The sequence below is a fragment of the Amphiprion ocellaris genome, chromosome 10 (genome assembly GCF_022539595.1).
Source record: "Amphiprion ocellaris isolate individual 3 ecotype Okinawa chromosome 10, ASM2253959v1, whole genome shotgun sequence".
NCBI lineage: Eukaryota > Metazoa > Chordata > Actinopteri > Pomacentridae > Amphiprion > Amphiprion ocellaris.
Window position 1 is genome coordinate 10,255,722 of NC_072775.1, and position 8,163 is coordinate 10,263,884.

Genomic DNA, 8,163 nt, shown 5'->3' on the forward strand with positions numbered 1-8,163 from the left:
GCTGCACAGAATTTGATGAAGACTTGAGATTTCACTGTCAGTTCTTCAGCGCTATCCATTAGTTTTCATGTATCTTTCCTCCAAAATCAACTTTATTTTATTGTTTTAGAAGGGAAATTTATCTTGAACACACACTGACTCAAACATGAGTTGCATAAAACACAATAAAAACATAAAACCTGGAGTGCATCCAGCCGTCGTCACCCAGTCCAGTCATCTGCGGTTAAACCTATTTCACTAGTTATTAATGGAAGACTTGCCATCTGCTGACTCATGAACATTTCAACAATACTGCATACAGCTTACCTTTATACGCCAAATTGTGTTTCTGTGAGGAAGATATTCGTGCAATTTCACCTCAAACAAGCCATAACTCCCACTCCACTTCTTGCCCATTCAGTACCGTGACTGAAATTGTTCCCTGGAGACACCAGAGCTTGAATGAAAAACTCCTCAACATTTTCCATTTTTAATTTGTTTTAGTGATTGTTTTGCTTGTTTACTGGTAGCCTACACAGAATTAATGTGTCTATGCTCCATTTCTGGATGATGAGCCCCTTGATTTGATGCAGGATGTTACATAACTCTATGGGCATTTTAAATATGTTTTTCTTTTTTATTACTGGTATGTGTTCATCTCTTGCACTTGTTTAGCTTAAAGCACTTCCCCTTATTCCAAAACATACCCTGCACACTCCCACCCACAACCACACATACTTATTTTAACTGCCAAATGACATTACATGGCAACTATTTTGATTGTCAAGGAAATAATTATGTCTTTTATCAAGGAGCAATCCAAACTCTAGCTGGTTCCGGATTGTAAATTATTCACCAATCAGCTACAACATTGACCCTCATGTCGTCCTGTGGGTCAAATCGACCCGTTTTAAAGTTTGAAAGTGTGGGGAAAAAATATTTTCACAGTGAAACTTCTGATGTCCACATTTTCAACATTTTGGGGAAATCTTTGAACATTTTTTGGTGGAAAAAAGAAATGTTAAAAAAAAATTTCTTGAGAACATTCACAAAAAAATCAACCAGAATCCAGCGAATTCCTGTGAATGTTCTTAAAGAAAATATTAAAGTTTTACTGATATATATGTAATCACTTTAGATAGTTTTAGGATTTCTTTGGAAGAGTTTTACTCATTTCTTGAAAATATTTACAAGAATTTTCTTGCTAAATCTGGGGGATTATTTTTTAAATAAAACTTTTAAGGAATTATTGGAATTTTTTTCCTGAAGGTTTTGCAAATTTTCAGAAATTTGTGGATTTTTTTGCTGAAGTTTTGGATTTTTTTTCAGACAAGGAGGCAATATTTTTGGTGCCAGTAAATGAAGAAAACAGGAGGGTTAAAACCGTCCTCACTGGGATGTTGGTTGCAGATATTTGGATCCTGTGGGTTGCAGGATGTGGATAATCTCTGTGAATCACATCATGTGGATGCTCGAATGGATGGGAACCTGCAGAGTTTGAATGCCAGGACAGCACCTTGGGCTCTTTGTCGTGTTCCTTGAGTCGTCCCCGAGTTTTTGTGATGTGGCAGACCACATAATGCTACAGGATCCCAGGTATCTGAGAGTGCTGTTGCTGTGAGGGCTGCTTGGTCTGCAGCAGTGTTTAGGTGGATGATAGCTGTCAAAGGAACATCCACATGAATGCCTGGACTCAAGGTTTCCCAGCAGATCTTTGCATTATTACAAGATGATCAATGTCATTCATTCCACCATGTCTTTGTGATTTAGCGTGCAGGTTTCACAACAGAAGAAACATGCTTCCTTAATTCTGTAGAATTGTGAGGGCATTCATTACAGCTTTTGTAAATTAAACCACACATACTTAAATTAATTGGAAACTGGCATCAATATGGTGTCTATTTTGATGATCAGGTTTATGTTTAAGCCATTTATCAAGCACTCCAGCTGTAGATAATTTCCATGATATGTCTGATCGATGTAGGTCTTTATGATTTCCACTGCAGATCTTACAAAAGAAGAAACATGAATATGTCACTTTAGTTCTGTGGAATTGTGATGACAGCCTTGAAGTATTTTATAATATTTTGATCAATAATAAACATAATCATTTGTTCTAGCTTTTGTAAATGTCCCCGGCATCGCAGCTTTACTGCATCCATGTTTCCATTGTTACCATATTTACTTTTTTTTGTGAATGTCCCTTTAAAGGATTACATCATCCTCTTTGCTCCTTTTTCCTCTTCTCCGTGTTCCTCTGTGCTCAGCCTTTTCTGCCCAGAGACAATTGGTTAATTCACCGGTGTATAACACTGCCACCTCCTGCTCCACAGGGCCGTCTGCTGAAGCTGGCACACCTTTCACTGGCATGTTTGGTCTGTCATGATATTTGACATCACTCCTCTGCGATCACATTGCAGCACGCAGACTCCACAACACCAACCATGTCAACTGTGGCTTTCATTATCACATGACATCCAGCCAAATTTTCATCAGCGGTGAGAACATGTAGAACACATCTGAGCGCTTTGTGGTCATAATTAACCCAGCCTGAGTTGACTGCATGCTGTTGGTGTTGTGTGCTGTGTGTTGATGGGGCTGTTCTGCCATCTAGTGGCACAAATCGAGAAGAAAGATCCATGAAGGCTGTGACGTTTTCCTCCAAAATGTCCTCATCTTTGCTCATTGTGAACCCTCAGCTTGTATTTGTTTGCATGTTTATTCTACATTTTGGTTCTTTCCATCAGAATCACAAGCGTAACTTGGTGTTACAGAAGCTCTTTGTGCTGCAGACTGGCTCAGCTGACTGAGCCTGTGACTTTAAGAGACGGTCATGACACCACAGCTCAGCTTCCATGAGCACTTAATGCCCCTTTGTTATCTCCTCCATAAAAACAAATGCTGGAGGGGAGGAAGAATTTTCAGCACTGAGAGATTTTGTTTTATAAGGAAATTTATATAGCAGCTTATCTGAAAGCCTTGAAAGACTCGCCTTTCTGTGTATTCGCTTGGAGGCTGGAAAATCACAGTAGGAGCTCACAATGTGCATCCATTCACTCCACTTGATGTCCAGTTTCTCCAAGCAATTGCTGGTTTCCTTAAGGGGGGGGGGCTTTCATGTTTATATTTTCTATTAGACGGAGGAGTGGAGTGTAACTAATTCCAGGGGATTTTGTTCTGTGGTTTCACAAACATGTATTCTGCTCAATATTTCATGTCTGTCACAGCATGGAAGATATTATTCGAAGGTCTGTTTCATTTGTTTTCTATTACTGAGTCACTGACCAGACAAAGACATATCTCAGCAACCATAAATGGTTAATTATTCAGCATGATCCTGATTTTCAAAGCTCTGACTGGTTATTACTTGTAGGGTGAGGAAACATTTCCAGTATTTACTGTGATGAAAATAACTTGGATTTGTATCAGAATAGAAATTGGCTGCAACTAAAGATTTTTTGCATTATTGATTGTTATACGTAGTTGTCGCTCGTTGTTTGGTCGCAAAAAATGGCAGAATATAATCAACAATGCCAGGTCTAATAAGCCAGAAGCCAATATATTGTATTCAGATAGGCGTTTTTTTTTTTTGTATTATTTTATCAGGGGATGTTTGGCATTTTTGCATTATTACTACTGTTAGGGATGTCCTGATCATTTCTTTTTTATTATTTTTTTTACCCTAGATCCAAAAGATGGCAGCATTCTTCTCATGTATGTAAGAAAATATGTTCGATTTAGCTGTAGTGCCTGTTTTTTCCAGCAGGTGGAGCCTCTTACCGTTTACCGGTAATAGTATATTGAACAGAAGAAGCAGTCACTCAGATGACAGGTGTTCTGATTTGGCAAGCAGAGAACATTATGGGGGTTGAGCTAGCAATGGGTGCCATGACAAAGATTCTGTGACGCTTAATGACCTCCACTGAGAGATCATGTCTTTAGGAGAAGCTGGGATTGCTGAGAACAGCTTATCTATACCTCAGTGACATCACTATCTTACTATTAAGCAGTTGTTCATTGAAATTGAAAATTCTGTATATACTGATTAAGAAATGTATTCAAAATTGTGTGGGTTTTCACTGGGTGCTCCAGTTTACTCCCAGTGTCAAGACATACATATCAGGTTAATTGTTGATTCTAAATTGGTGTGGGTGTCAGGATTTGTCTTTTTCTTTGTATTAGCTGTAGTGGATTGACGACCTGTCCATGTTGTACCCTGCCTCTCACCCAGTGTGAGCTAAGATGTGATGCCGTTTAAAAATGGAAACGAAAGCACACATTTCCTGCAGTCCTTCCAGGGAGTCATTCATCATGTTTCTGGCACATGAAAGGTTCCATTTAGAATTGCATAACAAATAAAAACAAAGAGCTACGGAAAGAAAATTCAAACCTGACATGGCCTCTACACAGCTGGTGTGTCAGGGTGTGAAGTAGGTGTTTATGTTGGACTGTCAGTTGCAGAAAGTTACAAAAATAGTCTGACACAGGCCTCCAGCTAAATTAGAACAGTTTGGTGCCTAAAAGCTTTTCAGAAGGGACAATGTTCCAATAGATATTAGACCATATTGGTGGTAATCAGGCACATTTGGTCTGATATGTAACGTCTCAGGATGTTCATGAAATTCAATTAAAAATTAAATGAATGTCTTTAATGGCATATGCTGTTCTAATTCAAACCTAAATAAGTGTAAAGTGAAAATATATCACTTTTTGATTTGATTCCTGCTTTCATTTCTCTTTAAATACAGTCATTTTTGAAACCTCCATAGTGTAATTCACATAGCAGCTCATGATATCATCAGATTCTCCCAGTTTTGGAAGCACTTCCTTTCTTTAAACAATACATCAGACTTCTTTGAGCTAATCGTCCTGCTGGGAGTTGCACCAAGAGTTCAGGCAGGCTTTGGCTGTCTTTGCAGAAAAATGTAGACAATTCTGCGGCTTTAAATGTGGCTCATCGCACAGGCTTCTCAAGTTTGAGAATCTGACAAAATACTTGGTTGCTAGAACCTCTCAACTAATGTTATTCTCAAGGGTTATGTAAAACAGTGTAACAGTTTAACAGTTCATTGTAAAAACAGGGTTATATGGCATGTTAGGATAATGTAGCGAAGTGAAAATACAGTGCCTGGTTCATGCTAAAAAGTTCTCTTTCATCTGATTTTACTTGAACCTCATTCTGTTTGCAGAGAATTTCCTCACTGAACTCAACAGAAATAAGGAATGCTTCTATATATGTATTTGTCAGTCTGTCTGTATAATTATTTTGTTTTAAGAGAACAGATGTGTAAAATAAAGTAAAACAATACAGTGCACCAGTAAAGTAGGTAGTAGGTAGTTGACAAATAATCAATTAGTCAATCAATCATTGCAGCTGTACTTTCAAAGCTGACCTCCTTTTCTGTGGTGGAAAAGCTTGAAGCAGAGCAGTTACAAGGTTATACCAGCTCACTGTGGCTGCTAGCACCCACATGACCTACACTGGCCTGTCAGTCCCTGAGGAGTGATTGCACAAGGACACAACATTCTCTGTTGCAAAGAGGAGGACATTATGTGTTAATAATCCTGTGATGGTGCTGAGGGCGGATGTGCTGTATGTGCATTTGTGGTTAACTGCAGATATGATACATGTGCTATTGTGTAAACTGGGATTTTCTTGTTAGATCCTATTAATAGAACTGAGCTGAACCACAAGGTAGCGTATGCACATCCTAAATTTATATCAGGCATTCAGCGATCAGCCTTGTACGTCTTAACACTACAATTTTACCCAGTTCTTCTTTGCAAAACTGTCTGGTTACACAGGGATCATGGATGAACAGCTCCTTTCAAGTTCAACAAAAAGTTCTCAATTGGATTGAGGCCTGGACTGTGACTCAGCCACTTCAGAACACTGACCTTGTTCTCTTTAAACAATTTCTGTGTAGCTTTAGCTGTTTTGTTCGGGTAGTTGTCTGGCTTGAAAAACAAATCTTCTCCCAAATCACACTTCTCTTGAAGTCAGCATCAGGATTTTATTACACTTTGCTGCGTTCATTGTACCCTCAAATCTTCCAGGTCTGGCTGCAGAAAAGCATCCCCACATCATGATGCTGCCACCACCATGCTTCACAGTGGGGATGGTGTGTTTATGATGATGTGCAGTGTTTGTAGTCCACCAAACACAGTGTCTAATCTGAAGGCCAAAGGTTTTTTGGTCTCATCAGACCATGTAACTTTTTCTAGTTGACTTCCAAGTCTCCCACATGCCCTCTGGTGAACTGTAGTCTTTATTTACTATGAGCTTATTTCAACAGTGGCTTTCTCTTTAACACTCTCCCCTAAAGCTTTGACTGGTGAAGAAAAGGCAACAGTGCTTAGTCTTTCCCATCTTCTCCTTCAGGGGTGTCTTGGTGGCCTCCTTCTCTCGTCTCATTGGCAGACTGAAGTAACTTTACTTCATCGCTGTATTCAGTGAATTGGAAGAGTTTTTTGTTGTGTCCATCCCCTGACCGGTCCTTCCAGATACAGGTGTATTTATACTACAGTCACCTGAGACACATTCACTGCACTCATATGAGCTCCGTTTTATTAATTGTGTCACTTTTATCAACAATAAGTGGCCGCACCTGTGTTGAATCTGATTGGTCACTTTCAAAGAGGTGAGTGTGATCTCGCATTTTGCATTTTATATTTTGATTTTATTGACACTACATTGTACAAATCTATTCAAATCTTTACATAAAAGGATCTTTTTTATACATTCTCATCAAAAAAGTCGAATTAAATTGATCATGACTGTGATGTTGAAAGGCAATACCAGGTAAAAACGTCCAAGGGGAGCAAATACTTGATAATAATGATAAGCTAATTATTTTGGAGAGTTTTTAGTGACTTCATTCAGTAGGTGGCAGCACTGAGCCACACAGAGGGAAAGGATTTACACTACATAGTAATCCTGTCAGTTTCCTGCAGTTAGATCTCTGTGAAGGCCATCATGTCCAGCCATAGTTTTTATTACACTGAATACTATCTATTTATATTACACATGGGGGGAATCATGATGTAGGAGTAGTCTTTAGATTTTTATTCCTTACTTATAAAGCTGTTCTTGTTTCAGAAACGTGTGTGATGTATTAGGAGTTCCCATTTCCCCCCGTGCACCATAATGACAGACTAACAGCTCACAGCTTTCTCCTCGTGTCCTCCCCGTCCTGCTAATCCCAGCTGCCGTGACCTCTGACCTCCGGGTGGCGTCTTATGTAAGGAGCAGGTTGAGGGAAGAACACGGGAGCAGCCTGTGGTTGGCTGCACCAGGTTAGGTAAGCTCATTAACACTTACTCTAGCATGCTCAACAACAAAAACATCTACAAATAAACCTCAGTGTGCCGTGCACTTGGAAGCTCATACTCAGATGGTGAATCCAAGGTGGTGGAGATTTCACTTTAACAGGCTGATGTGCACATATGCCCATAATTCCAGTCAGAAGTACACACATTTAACAACGACAATCTGGACACATACATGAAATGTGAAGAAAAAGGAACATTGTTTCACAATATGTGGGAATGTGAGAAGATTACAAAATTCTGGAGGAAGAAATTGCAGGCAGTATATACTATTCTAAACAGAAATCTACCTTTCTTTCTTGCTAGACATCTGTCTAAATGATCCAAATATCCAAATAAAAATGAAGCCCTTTTTAACTCCTGATGGTTCCATGTCTAATAGCTTGGAAAACTGTTAAAAGGCCAGTGGCTCCAGGAGATGTCTTCCTGTCTGTCAGTGGAGGAAATCACTTATAGTATGTTTTGGAGGAGATAAAAGAAACCTTTGACTCCATACAGGAACCATTTATTCTCCTTATTGAAAAAATAGATACGTCAGAAGTGCTGCAAGGGTACGTGGAAACAACTGAGGAAAGTAGAGTTAGGTATAAGCAGAGAAGAAAGTAACATGTTCCCTTTATTTTCTTAAGCATATTCATTTATTTTACATACCATTCATGTTTTTTCTTCTTATTTATAACTTTTAGTTCATTGTTTAGCCATAGTAAAGTTTTGAAAGTTACAGTTTTCAGTGGTCTCTGTTGTTTGTCTATTTGACTTCAAATAGATTATAGATATTCAGTGATGGGAAACTAAAGTATTCATGACACTAGTATTCCTGAAAAATTATTTTTAGGGCTTGTGTGCCTTCATTAA